This window comes from Oncorhynchus tshawytscha, linkage group LG01 (genome assembly GCF_018296145.1).
Source record: "Oncorhynchus tshawytscha isolate Ot180627B linkage group LG01, Otsh_v2.0, whole genome shotgun sequence".
Classification (NCBI taxonomy): Eukaryota; Metazoa; Chordata; class Actinopteri; order Salmoniformes; family Salmonidae; genus Oncorhynchus; species Oncorhynchus tshawytscha.
This window is the reverse complement of record NC_056429.1, coordinates 54,261,793-54,274,626: the sequence shown is the minus strand read 5'-3', so window position 1 is coordinate 54,274,626 and position 12,834 is coordinate 54,261,793. Positions and strand designations below refer to the sequence as shown.

Sequence of the window (12,834 nt, the reverse complement as noted above, 5' to 3'; positions counted from 1 at the left end):
TAATAATGAAGAAATAAAAACTATGAAATAACACATATGGAATCATGTAGTAACCTGGGGGTGTGTTTTGGGTAATTTTCCTGTTGAAAAATAAATGATAGTCCCACCAAGCGCAATCATCCATTCACCTACTCTGCATCTCACAAAGATACGGAGGTTGGAACCTAAAATCTCAAATTTGGACTCATCAGACCAAAGGACAGATTTCCACCAGTCTAATGTCCATTGCTCGTGTTTCATGGCCCAAGCAAGTCTCTTCTTATTATTGGTGTATTCAACCATGAAGGACTGATTCACGCAGTCTCCTCTGAACAGTTGTTGTTGAGATGTGTCTGTTACTTGAACTCTGTGAATCATTTATTTGGGCTGCAATTTCTGAGGCTGGTAACTCTAATGAACTTGTCCTCTGCAGCAGAGGCAACTCTGGGTCTTCCTTTCCTGTGGCTGTCCTCATGAAAGCCAGTTTCATCATAGCGCTTGATGGTTTTTAAACACATTAAGAAGGAAAGAAATTCCACAAATGAACTTTTAACAAGGCACACCTGTCAATTGAAATGCATTCCAGGTGACTACCTCATAAAGCTGGTTGAGAGAATTCCAATAGTGTGCAAAGCTGTCATCAAGGCAAAGGTTGGCTACTTTGAAGAATACCAAATCTAAAACATTTTTTGGGTTACTACATAATTCCATATGTGTTATTTCATATTTTTGATGTCTTCACTATTATTCTACAATGTAGAACATAGTAAATAGAAGGAAAAACGCATGAATGATTAGGTGTGTCCAAACTTTTGACTCGTACTATATGTTAAGGATCCATCCATCGGCCTCAACCATCCATCCATCCAGATACAGACAAATGATTGATAAAGGTAGTGGATAAATTATGATAATCTGAATTCATGATGGCAATGATGTATGATTGTTGACATTTTGTATTGTGATCATCCAATGAACTAGACCTATCATACATGTCTAGACTAGCAGTGTTTTCATTCTGTAATAAAAACATGAACATACTACTGCATGCAGCTAACAAACATATATAGAAATGTCTGCTCTACTTAAAATGACAACCAACTAATTGCAGCATTACCGCAAAAAATGGAAGAGGCAAGTGGAAGGGGAAGAAAGTAAGAAACTTGTCTGTCGACACTGCATTAAAGACCAAAATTGGCTAAAGAAAATTGTGATAAATTAAAAAAGTATACCCGTTTCATTTAAGGAACACAAAATTGATTGCATATATAGATTGCAAAATAGTTGGGAAGAGATTTTTGCTGTACCGATGCCATGGCACATGGTTTATGAACTGATACACAAAACAACACTGGATTCAAAACTTGTAGTTTTTCTATTTAAATTATTATTTAAAATATTTGCAACCAATAGAATGTTATAAAGTGTATGTATGGGGGATGCAACCATCCCAGCTCTGCAGATTTTACTGTGAAGAGACAAAAACATTAGATCATTTGTTTTGGTACTGTCCGTATGTAGCTTGCTTTTGGTAGCAGGTTTAGGAATGGCTGAAGAACTGCAACATTCACCTGGAGCTAAATCTGCAAATAGCACTGCTGTGTTCAATATATAACCCACTGCTGGGTTCAATAATATAATAATACTCTTAGCAAAAAAATGTATATTTAATTTACAATATGCAAAATCTATGAGCATAAAAGTTTCAGAACTTTTGTGAAACAGCACAGTTGAAAGATATATGGCAAATATATATCCAAACTGGATGGTGTTCAGAGATAGATGGGAGGGGTTGAGTAGAGCTGAAGGGTGGGACTAAAAACAAGCAAAAGATAACTACTGTAAAATAATACTTGGTCTGTAAAAATGGATATAGTGTGTATAAACTGGAAGTAGAAGCCTAAGTGTTGTTGTCCATTAGTTTACTCAAATTAGGGGAGGGATGGTATGGTTTGGGGAAAATAATAAAGGAAAATATCTAGATAAAAAAAAGATATGTATATATATTTTATACAGTATGTATTTACCAAACATATATGGAAGATTGGAAATTACGTAGACAATTACATTGAAAATTATATACCCACTAAAAAAATCAAATAATACAAAAAAATGATATATATAATTTTTCTTTTAAATTACTAGTACATACTACTACCACAAAGCAGACTTCCAAAAACAGGCTAATATTGTAATGAAACAACAGGGAGCAGGTCTCGAACCCTCGACCCTCTAGCCCGAGGTCCGGCGCGCTATCGACTGTGCCGCATAAGCATACTCAGCAGAGTTGATTTCCGCGTTTATAAACCCAGGGTCGTTACATTATTATACAGGCAAAAGTGGCGTCATGTTATGGAGTGGGGTAGCCTTAAGAAAAAGTACACGGTTAGTCAATAGAGAATTATATGGTTTATACAAGGGGATCTTGATTCATGCTGAGACATCAAAACATCTGTAAAATATACATTTAATATGATTCCTTATTGATAAATTCGATCGGTACCAATTCAGACAAACTGAGCATGCGTGAGAAATACATTATGCGGAAGTCTCAGTCTGGTACCCTGTAGCAGCCAGTGTTTCACAGATAGCATTTAGCAACCTGCTATGAAATGAACACTCATACTACAAGCACACAGTTGATCACTTTCCAGATTAGGTGTCAAATACATACAGGCCAATATGGGACAATACAACTAAGACAGGCAATTATCCGTTGAAGTTGTAAAACACAATACACTCAACAACGGACAGCTATATGTCAATCCAGTAAACAGTTCAGGCGAGCTAACGTTAGCTAGCCAGATTAGCTATGTTCAAACAACGCAAACGAATGATTTGGCAAATCAGTCATTTATCAGAGAGAGGCAGATCTAGATCAGTTTCTATGCATGTTACTGTACGTTGCTGACTATGTTGCAACACATGACATACAATATACTGATCTCTAAATAAATCAGAAACCGGAGGAATAGGAGCTAACATCCAGATTAGAGGGTTCATACAGTGTATTGCTGAGCCGAAGTAGCGGAGCTCCAGTGGCGCAATCGGTTAGCGCGCGGTACTTATATGACAGTACATTGTAGAGCTATGCCGAGGTTGTGAGTTCGAGCCTCACCTGGAGCAGTGTTTTTACTAAGAGAGAGCGATAGGTATGTATTATCCCATTGAAGTTGTATTAACATGGAATACGTTGACCACCCACGCAGTAACCTAAACGATCGGTGTCTGACAATTCGACAGTTCAGCAGCATAGACAAAGAATATACCCTGTATGAATTGTATTTTCTTGTCTCTAGCCTCAACCTAGTACATAATGTAAGCAGAGTGCGTTAGTTTAAATCAAGATTCGTATTCTCATACAACATTTGGATGAATACGCTACCATTTCTTAGCAACATTTTATCATTCAAATATATTCCTGCTGATTTATGTTGTGCTCGTGCACATGGGTCAAGGGGAGCCTGATGATCACATTCACATCCCTGCCTGCTGCTTCAAAATGAAATCATACAACAAAATACAGTAGCTATTATCCACACTCCCTTGCAACGCACCTCAATGTGTAGGCATTTTTCTTGCCCTTTCCCTCGTAAGAGTATTGATATTCTGACTTCTATGCGAAATCATTTCATGATAGGCTATCAATGTTCTAGTTATTCTGCTTTTGTGTTATGATTTGGTGGGAGGACTTTGCTTATATAAACGTGCAAGTATAGTGTTAGTTTTTAGCTATAAATGTCAGACGTGTATGTTTGTTGTGAACTCATACTGTATTTCATCAACTGAGCTGAAGTAGTTCCCTCTTATTATCTATAGGAGGCAGCATGAGTGACTTGCAGTTTAACTTCACTAGAGGGGTTGGTCTTTGATAATGAACTGAATTTGTTCTTGGACAAGGTGAGAGTGACTGTAGTTGAGATTCTCTGGGATTCTCTGCTTCTAAACCCCATTACGGGGGCTGAGTCACTGGCTTACTGGTGCACTTCCATGCTGTCCCTAGGAGGGGTGCGTCACTTGTGTGGGTTGAGTCACTGACGTGATCTTCCCGGTTTGGCGCCCCCCTCGGGTTCGTGCCGTGGGCGAGATCTTCATGGGCTATACTCAGCCTTGTCTCAGGGGAGTAGATTGGTGGTTGAAGATATCCATCTAGTGGTGTGTGGGCTGAGCTTTGGCAAAGTGGGTGGGGTTAGGATCATGCCTCAGGACCACCTGGCCTGATGACTCCTTGTTGTCCCCAGTCCACCTTGTCATGATGCTGCTCCAGTTTCAACTGTTGTGCCTGCGGGTTTGGAACCCTGACCTGTTCAGTGGACGTGCTACCTTGTCCCGGACCTGCTGTTTTGGACTCTCTCTCTACCGCACCTGCTGTCTCTAACTGTGAATGATCGGCTATGAAAAGCCAACTGACATTTACTCCTGAGGTGCTGACCTGTTGCATCCTTTACAACCACTGTGATTATTATTATCTGACCCTGCTGGTGAACTATGAACGTTTGAACATCTTGGCCATGTTCTGTTATAATCTCCACCCGGCACAGCCAGAAGAGGACTGGCCACCCCTCAGAGCCTGGTTCCTCTCTAGGTTTCTTCGTAGGTTTTGGCCTTTCTAGGGAGTTTTCCCCTGCCACCGTGCTTCTACATCTGAATTGCTTGCTGTTTGGGGTTTTAGGTTGGGTTTCTGTACAGCACTTTGTGACATTGGCTGATGTAAAAAGGGCTTTATAAATCAATTTGATTGATTTTATTGATTGAGGTAATTTACCAGATTACATTAGAATGTTGTAGTTACTATACTCTATTTCTCTTGCCAGCCTGTTATGTCTTGTATCAAGTCCCACTGGGGGGCGCTGTTATCCATGCTATGAGTGGGGTGTACATCTCTGGTTACATCAATGAGGTTTGGTGGCTGGTAGTGAATCGCTACGATTCTTTATTTGATTGAAAACAGCATTTAGACACATTTGATTGATTTATCATTCCCGACATTTGTGTTTGTTTGAAATGTTAGAATGTTCTCCTATACTGATTACGTGTGTGTGTGCGTGCGCTTGTCTGAGGAAAAAGACAGTTCACAAAATGAACAGTCTATAATTTTAACGTTACAATGCTTCCTGAACTTGATCAGAATGTTCTATACTAGTTGGATGTTAAACAAGCGCAATAGACTATTAAAACATTGTGAAGTATAAATGTTGCTGGGAACAACACGTTGAACACCTGGACAAATAGATTAGGGGAATGTATAAAAGCTGAAAAGAAAACTCTCTAGGAATAGGCTTTAAGCTGTTATTTAGGTAGCACCTAATTCATTTAAACAACCTTATGTGAGTTAGCCCTATATCGGACGACATAGGACGACGCGCATTAGTGCGTGCGGTGTCCTATAGAGCAGTGGTTAAAAACTGTGGGTCGAGACGGCAGGGGTCAAAGGTGGGTTGCTGGATGACATTGCCCCCCCCCCCTTCATAAGAAGATAGAAAAACACTTTCAATGTAAACTTCAATCACTAAAACCAAACAGAAAGTATGTAGAAAAGATAATGGACCTACACACTGAGTGAACAAAACATTAGGAACACCTGCTATTGCCATGACATAGATTAACCAGGTGAATCAATGTGAAAGCTTATTGATGTCACCTGTTAAATCCACTTCAGTCAGTGGAGATGAAGGGGAGGAGACAGGTTAAAGAAGGATTTTTAAGCCTTGAGACAATTGAGACATGGATTGTGTACGCGTGCCATTCAGAGGGTGAATGGGCCAGATGTAAGTGCCTTTGAACAGGGTATGGGAGTATGTGCCAGGCACACCGGTTTTAATGTGTCAAGAACTGTAACGCTGCTGGGTTTCTCACACTCAACAGTTTCCAGTGTGTATACAGGAATGGTCCACCACCTAAAGGGCATCCAGCCAGCTTGACACAACTGTGGGAAGCATTGGAGTCAATATGGGTCTGCATCCCTGTGGAACACTTTCGAGGACTTGTAGAGTCCATGCCCCTACGAATTGAGGCTGTTCTGAGGGCAAAGGGGGGTGCAACTCTATATTAGGAAGGTGTTTGTACACTCAGTGTATATTTTTCAATAATAGTTTATAGTCTTTGAGATTTTACAATCAACAAAATAAAAGCTTGACAATCAGGCCCCCATTGATTGTGTTATAATGTTTGAGGGTAAGAACACAGCATTAGCCATGTCAAAATGTGTAGAATTGTTTTTGTTTTTTAAAGAAGTTATTTCAGCTCCATGGCAGGATGTGTGGAATTACAGGAGATTAGCTATTAAACTACACATTTTCTGTCCGCTGCCAAGATAATATTTTGTACTTATTCTTTGGTCTGTATGTCTTTTCAGCGCTCAACCCCTATGGTGGGTCACAAAGCAAAAACGTTTTTGAACCCCTGCTATATAGGGCTCCTACAACTGTATAAGTGAGTTTGAGTGGATGGATCCATTTTGAAGATGAGCAACACATGATAGAGGAGAGAGATTTACCGTAGAGAAAACTGAGCACTGAGCAGAGAGCTTTGGCAGCTGGCCTCCCCGTCTACTCCCCTCTCCCCCCTCCTCCTCTTCCCGACCTCAATACACACACACTCAGATTTCGACATCATCCCAATTTAAATGACTAAGATTCATATAATTGACTGTTACACGGAAAGAACACAGCTGATTTAAAAAACATGGTCTGTCGAGGGATTTAACCTTCGTTCATTTAGTGCCCTCCCAGGAACACTTGAGGCCAGATGCAATTAGCATGAGATCAGTGGAAAACAAGGTCACAGGAGGGGAGGAACTTGTCCCTCGTGCACTACAAAAATGAAAAACCATCTTCCCACCAGTACTCTCAAGACTCTCACAAGCTCTGTAGCTTACCCTTTTTCACTTACGTTCAGTATGGAGGAGTTTTGTTTATTTCCTGAAGGGATGTAGCGTCTCCAACAAATTGTCAGTCAGAGTTCTCAAGTGGACAATTGGACACGAGAACCAGGCCCTTAGGTGGCCACTTCTCTGAATATTTCGGTATAATGTGCTCAATCTGCAGGTTTTCTTTGAGTCTGCAATTCCTCTGTTGGCATAGTGGAGGCATTAGCCCCAGTAAGACAGGTTCTTGTACTGCACCCTGGGAGTCGTAGGCCCCTCTTGCGGTTCTCTGCCCATGCAGGCCGTCTCTAAAGTTGCACATGCACCCTCTCATGCATGCACACAAACAGCAATGGAGTCCCTCATCACCATATCCTGTCTACACTTGTGGAGGCAGTGTGTTGTAATGCAAGCTCGTCTGTTCAGCATAGACAGGTTTGGATGGAGACATGCCAAACACACCATCATCACCACAATGCACTTGTCTGTCCAAACATTTCCAGGAATGTTCTTTTTCCTCTGAGATGTTTTATTTTTTCTCTCCTCTCCTCACACCACGTTTCACTTCTCACTCAACTCAAATGTGCCCTTGGGTAAATTAGGCATGGGTTCTTCACTAACGTATTGTAGCGACCCTCAGGTGGTAGGGTGAGCCGACCCTGCCCCTGGCTGGCAGCACCAGTCACGTTCCTTGTTTATTATGTTGTCGTGGTAACAGAAGAGGGGGAAGCTGAACGTAGGATTGGGGATATAGCTAGTTGGGAGAGCACCATTTTCTCTCTCGTTATTATCTCTCTGGGGAAATACCTCCTGCTGTACTGGGATTTATGGGTAGCTAGTTCAGGCTAGGTTTGTTGTTTTGTGCAGCTCCCCACTACCCCCATGCAGTGTAACATTAAATCGCCTGTGCAGTGTAACATTAAATCGCCTATGCAGTGTAACATTAAAACGCCGGTGCAGTGTAACATTAAATCGCCTGTGCAGTGTAACATTAAAACGCCTGTGCAGTGTAACATTAAAACGCCTGTGCAGTGTAACATTAAAACGCCTGTGCAGTGTAACATTAAAACGCCTGTGCAGTGTAACATTAAATCGCCTGTGCAGTGTAACATTAAAACGCCTGCAGTGCAGTGTAACATTAAAACGCCTGTGCAGTGTAACATTAAAACGCCTGTGCAGTGTAACATTAAAACGCCTGTGCAGTGTAACATTAAAACGCCTGTGCAGTTAACATTAAAACGCCTGTGCAGTGTAACATTAAAACGCCTGTGCAGTGTAACATTAAAACGCCTGTGCAGTGTAACATTAAAAACCGGTGCAGTGTAACATTAAAACGCCTGTGCAGTGTAACATTAAAACGCCATTGTGCAGTGTAACATTAAAACGCCTGTGCAGTGTAACATTAAAACGCCAGTGTGCACGCCTGTGCAGTGTAACATTAAAACGCCGGTGCAGTGTAACATTAAAACGCTGGTGCAGTGTAACATTAAAACAGTTAACATTAAAACGCCTGCAGTGTAACAGCCGGTGCAGTGTAACATTAAAACGCCGGTGCAGTGTAACATTAAAACGCCGGTGCAGTGTAACAAACGCCGGTGCAGTGTAACATTAAAAAGTGTAACATTAAAACGCCTGTGCAGTGTAACATTAAAACGCCTGTGCAGTGTAACATTAAAACGCCTGTGCAGTGTAACATTAAAACGCCTGTGCAGTGTAACATTAAAACGCCTGTGCAATGTAACATTAAAACGCCGGTGCAGTGTAACATTAAAACGCCGGTGCAGTGTAACATTACAACGCCTGTGCAGTTTAACATTGAAACAGACGCAGAGGGCATAAACACCACATTGGTTATTGGTCACATTGGTCAGAAGTGGGATTGTGCGGTGAGGCCATCGGAATGCACAGGTGGACGTGTGAAGGGGCTTGAAAGAAAGTCGAAGCATGGGAACATGCGATCCTCTCGATATGAGCCGCGTTACAATTCCCACCAAAAGGGTTAAACCTATTGGTGTAATGTAGGGTGATTGCCTTTTACGCCAGAGACCTGAGTTTGTTTCCTGCCCCCTCTGTTCGCAACAAGATTTTGTGTGGGTTGTGTAGGCTAAATGATGAGCAGGGCTGTACTGAAGCGCTGAATGTGTGTTTGTGTTGTTCATGTAGTTGTTTGTGTGCACTTCTTATATGACACAGGTATGTGTTCCAGCGAACTGGCACACATAGTTTTTCCCATTCCAGAGTTGTATTGTGTTGGATGGTGTTCTGTCGCATTGATTTCACAAAGTCTCCATATATCAAGGCTAAATTCCTCTTAAAATCACCTTTCTCAGTCTGAGGACTAAATATGGCATGATTTAGGCCTAGCAGCTAATGTAAGGGTTTGGTTCATCAACTTATTGGTATAAAATAAAAATGTCACCTTTATTTTTACCAGGTTAGTCTCATTGAGATTAAAAATCTATTTTTTTTAAGACAGACCAGACCAAAAGACAGTAGCGGCACATTAAGTTGAATACAAAGACACGTTTGAAACATAGAATACAAAGCGCTACAGTTGAATAAAAACAGAAATGTACACATTGAGGAGGCAAGATGCTTTGGAGAAGTGCGGTGCATCCAGAGGTCAAACAGAAACTCTAGTCAGACCCTTTTCGGGGGAGAGAAGACCCGTGAAAGGGCAAAGACAGTGGTGAGACTTGAAAATAAACACCGTGTGAAGCGATTTTTGGGCGTGGTGGTTGGGCCTGTTTCTTTATCTCCTCATTCATCTACCCTGGGGTGATCCGACCAATCATTCAGTGGACAATCAATCAATCACTCTTTCTTAGCCGACTCATCTTTAAAACCCTTTAACACTAAGGATACTGCAGTGATGTAGTAACATAGTCATGGGGAAGACTGGATCCGGTATGACTGTATGTGCACACAATGTTTAAGAAGAGACAGAGCAGTCAATATTAAGTTTCACATTTTTATTGTCACATGCTCTGGTGAAATGCTTTTCCTGCTAGTATGTAGTGAAGCTTTAAACAAAGAGGAAATCCTATTAGTATTTAGTTGTAGTTATAGATGCTGGAAATCCTTTAGTTATAGTTGTTTAGTTTAGTTGTCACGATCACTCCTTTATTCGAGGAACAGATGGTTGAAATATGAATTTCCCAATTTTATCTGAGCCCAGCATCAACACTGGATTCAAAACAGCTGTTTTCACTGTGTGTTTGCCAAGACTAGTGAAGTAACCGTATAAAATGGATGTGGGAAATACATCCACTCTGTAAAACAGAATCATTATCGCATATTTTACAGTCAAATGAAACGAAACCCTTTTGCCGTACAACAATGTCAGTCAGTTCCTCTAATTGTCGAGAGACGTTGTCCCGCAACTCTGTGGGACGTAATGCAGGCGATTCAATGTTTTGAAAGGCCTCATGCAACTGTACGCATATAATCTTTAGATCTCGGCCCCCTCGTGACTAACGACAGAGCTATGTGTCATGAGCTATAATTCACGTGTCTTTGCTTAGCACTGAGTGCTAGGCGTCTGGGAGCAGTGACATAGTGGCCCGTGGGGCTGTACTCATTATGTGTGAAGGTATAATTATTATCATTATTTTGATTTCCTTCCCACAGAGCTCACACCCCGGGCAGGTTGGTGATGAAGAGCCTGTCAGAGCGCCAAGGGGAAGTGATGTCATGGCGCTCTAGGCAGAAGAACAGCAGACTGGAGGTCAGAGTTTGGGGTTTGTCAGATTGTCAGAACAAGTTTTTTTTTTGTCTCTCTTTGCTGCAACTCGAGGACAGGGAGGATGAGGGAGTTGTGGTGCGAGAGAGTTTCTGCTTAATTTCAGTTTCTCTCTTTCAGTTTCTCCACGTTCTTGCTGAATTTGCTTGGTTCTCTGGTTAGAAGTTCTCAGGTGTGTGCTGCTGTTGGAGATTCAAACTCAGCCCACGTATGTTAGTCTTTAGTATAAGACTGTGAAGTTTATGGGTTGTTTGTCTCACTAACAACTTGGTCAAATGTAAAAACCTAATTACACTGTATATGTGTTCCTAAATACAATAAACATGATATGTTTCAAGCCTCAAAACTCAAAATAACATGACAATAACAGTGCGTGTGGGTGTGTGTTTGTGTTCCTCTGTGAGCTCGATCCCAACTTGGCTATGAAGGCTCTCTGATAACGTAGCAGAGAGTAGCAGGGAGGCAGTGGTAGCTTCCAGAGGACTCTGAGCCTGATGAACTCTCAGTGCTGAACACTGTGTTGAGGTGGAGGAGCCAAGTACACTTTGGAGATGGATGAGGGGAGGGGGGTGTCCAGAGAATATAGGGTCCATTGGCTCACCTCCCCCTGCGCCTCCTTAAGCTAATTAAGCATCACTCCGACAGCCCTGCTCCTTTGCAAACTCCCATCACACACTCTACTCCCTCTCTCCTTGTCTCCTCCCCTTTCTCTTTGTCTCTCTTTCTAGAAAGTACACTGGATTGACAGGATTTATAGCACTTCAGACTTGCTTTACTACCCCTCAGGTCTCTAACAATACCTCTTTGCATGCATGCGTGTGGGTACGTGTGTGGGTATGTGCTTTCCTGTACAGTGCCTTGCAAAAGTATTCACCCCCCTTGGCGTTTTTCCTATTTTGTTGCATTACAACCTGTAATTTAAATGGGTTTTTATTTGGATTTCATGTAATGGACACACATAAAATAGTCCAGGTGAAGTGAAATGAAAAAAAGAATACATTCAAAATGGAAAAGTGGTGCGTGCATCTGAAGCCCCTAAATAAGATCTGGTGCAACCAATTACCCTCATAAGTCACATAATTAGTTAAATAAAGTCCACCTGTGTGCAATCGAAGTGTCACATGATCTGTCACATGATCTCAGTATATATACACCTGTTCTGAAAGGCCCCAGAGTCTGCAACACCACTAAGCAAGGGGCACCACCAAGCAAGCAGTACTATGAAGACCAAGGAGCTCTCCAAACAGGTGAGGGAAAAAGTTGTGGAGAAGTACAGATCAGGGTTGGGTTATAAACCAATATTCGAACATTTGAACATCCCACAGAGCACCATTAAATCCATTATTAAAAAATTGAAAGAATATGGCACCACAACAAACCTGCCAGGAGGCCCACCCACCAAAACTCATGGACCAGGCAAATAGGACGTTAAGAGGCAGCAAAGAGACCAAAGATAACCCTGAAGGAGCTGCAAAGCTCCACAGCAGAGATTGGAGTATCTGTCCATAGGACCACTTTAAGCCGTACACTCCACAGAGCTGGGCTTTACGGAAGAGTGGCCATAACCATAAAAAAATAAGCAAACATGTTTGGTGTTCGCCAAAAGGCATGTGGGAGACTCCCCAAACATATGGAAGAAGGTACTCTGGTCAGATGAGACTAAAATGTAGCTTTTTGGCCATCAAGGAAAACGCTATGTCTGGTGCAAACCCAACACCTCCATCACCCCAAGAACACCATCCCCACAGTGAAGCATGGTGGTGGCAGCACCATGCTATGGGGATGTTTTTCATTGGCAGGGACTGGGAAACTGGAATGCGCTAAATACAGGGAAATTCTGGAGCGAAACCTGTTTCAGTCTTCCAGAGATTTGAGACTGGGACCGAGGTTCACCTTCCAGCAGGACAATAACCATAAGCATACTTCTAATGCAACAATCAAGTAGTTTAAGGGGAAACCTTTAAATGTCTTGGAATGGCCTAGTTAGTTTAAGCTCAGACCTCAATCCAATTGAGAATCTGTCGTATGACTTAAAGATTGCTCTACACCAGTAGAACCCATTCAACTTGAAGGAGCTGGAACAGTTTTGCCTTGAAGAATGGTAAAAAATCCCAGTGGCTAGATGTGTCAAGCTTATAGAGACACACTCCAAGAGACTTGCAGCTGTAATTGCTGCAAAAGGTGGCTCTACAAAGTATTGACTTTGGGGGGGGAGAATAGTTATGCAAGTTCAAGTTTTAAATTTGTT

The 12,834-nt window shown here is 41.8% G+C and overlaps 1 non-coding gene across 1 annotated transcript; it reads left to right on the top strand.

Moving 5' to 3' along the window:
• The first annotated feature begins 3,011 nt into the window (after positions 1–3,011).
• trnai-uau lies at positions 3,012–3,105 on the top strand. The gene is made up of 2 exons: positions 3,012–3,049; positions 3,070–3,105. It is a non-coding gene; the product is annotated as a tRNA-Ile (tRNA).
• Positions 3,106–12,834: the final 9,729 nt, after the last annotated feature.